Source organism: Nicotiana tabacum, chromosome 2, assembly GCF_000715075.1.
Source record: "Nicotiana tabacum cultivar K326 chromosome 2, ASM71507v2, whole genome shotgun sequence".
Classification (NCBI taxonomy): Eukaryota; Viridiplantae; Streptophyta; class Magnoliopsida; order Solanales; family Solanaceae; genus Nicotiana; species Nicotiana tabacum.
In genome coordinates, this window is record NC_134081.1 from 103,747,319 (window position 1) to 103,749,464 (window position 2,146).

Sequence of the window (2,146 nt, forward strand, 5' to 3'; positions counted from 1 at the left end):
AACCTAAGTTTGATCATGGCCTAGGGCCAGTAGATGTTAGTTCGAACAAGGTCGAACATATCGTATGTTTATCTATGGCTGAGGGCCGATTAGCTGTCGATTCGAACGAGGTCGAATATAACCTATACTCAGTTAGAGCTGAGGGCCGATTAGATGTTGATTCGAATGAGGTCGAATATAACCTATGCTTGATTATGGCTAAGGGACGATTAGGTGTTGATTTGAATGAGGTCGAATATCACATATGCTTGATTATGGTCGAGGGCCGATTAGGTGTTGATTCGAACGAGATCGAATATCACTTATGCTTGATTATGACCGGGGGCCGGTTAGGTGTTGATTCGAACGAGGTAGAATATAACCTATGCTTAATTATGGGCAAGGGCCGGTTTGGTGTTGATTCAAACGAGGTCGAATATAACCTATGCTTGATTATGGCCGAGGGCCGGTTAGGTGTTAATTCGAATGAGGTCGAATATAACCTATGCTTGATTATGTCCGAGGGCCAGTTAGGTATTGATTCGAACGAGGTCAAATATCACCTATGCTTGATTATGGCCCGGGGCCGGTTAGGTGTGATTCTAGATGCAGCATTTGACGGCGGTATGATTTTAGGGCAACGTTTCTTTGGTTTTACATTTGGAGAAAATAGAAATAAACTTCATGCATTTGAGCTTTGTTCATACACTTGGAGAAATTTACATTTCGGGCGTTGGCTGGCATTTCAGTCCCAGTTCCAGTCCCAGTCTATCTAGTTCCTTCATTGGTCGACCTGGATAAGTATTGAGAGGTCGAGAGATAAATTAGTTGTCCTGTGCGCACTTCAATCCTGGAGTTTCCCCTTCATCGCCTCGTTAAAAAATCCCTCGAGAAAAACCAATTGGGACAAAACTCAAGTGAGGGAAAAAAGAGTACGACTTTGGGGACGCTTCATCTTTTAAAAGTTGAAGTACTTGAGGTATGTAATATTCTAGTTGTTTGGTAGTTGCTATCTTCCATTGTTTCTAGTTAGAATAACCCTTTGTTCGCCGTTGCCGTGATTTTGTACGAGTCGTCCCAATTTGTTCCTAGTTTGCCTTCCCGTGGGTCTTTGCTTGCTTGTGTTTTAGCTTTAAGCACGTAGTCCCCGACTTTGAGTGACCTGATCTTTGCCTTTTTTTTATAATAGCGTTCTTCTTGTTGCTTTTGGGCGACCATTCTTACGTAGGCCATATCTCTTCGTTCCTCAACTTCGTCGAGCTCTTGCCTTCTGCTGTCATCATTCTGGGGTCCGCTTTCATGGGAGTATCTTAGGCTGGGCTCTCCGACCTCGACCGGTATTACTGCATCAGTCCCATAGACTAGTGAGTATGGAGTCTCTCATGTGCTCGTCTTTGGCGTTGTTTGGTAGGTCTAGAGTACTTCTGGTAATATTTTCGGCCACAACCTTTGGCGTCTTCGAGCTTCTTCTTCATGATATTCAGTATCAATTTATTGGAGGATTCCGCTTTCCCGTTGCCCGCGGGGTGGTATGGTGTTAAGAGTATTCTTTTGATATGCCATTTTTCAAAAAACTCAGAAACCCTTTTTCCCCGTAAATTGGGGTCCGTTGTCACAACTGATCTCTTTGGGGAGGCCGAAACGGAATACGATTTTTTTCCATATGAAGGCGATCACTTCTTGTTCGCGTATTTGGGCAAATGCTCCTACTTCTACCCATTTAGAGAAATAGTCAGTTAAAACCAAAAGAAATCGTACGTTACCTTGTCCTGCCGGGAGGAGGCCCACGATGTCCATTCCCCATTTGATGAACGGTCAGGAGGAAGTCACTAAGTGTAGGTGTTCGCCTGCTTGGTGAATCATTGGGGCATACTTCTGGCATTGCTCGCATTTTTTCACGAAATTCGCGGCCTCCTTTTTCATGGTGGGCCAGTAATACCCTGCCTGTATGAGGCATCTGACCAAAGCTCGATTGCCAGAGTGAGCTCCATAGTGGCCTTCATGTACTTCTTCAAGGATGCACCGCGTATGATTTGGGCCTAAGCATTTCGCCAGAGGGCCGCCATACGTCCTCTTGTACATGTCTTTATGAATGATGTTGTATCTGGCTGCTTCCATTCGCAGTTGTTTGGCCTCTTTTTTATCATCTGGGAGTATGCCATCCTGC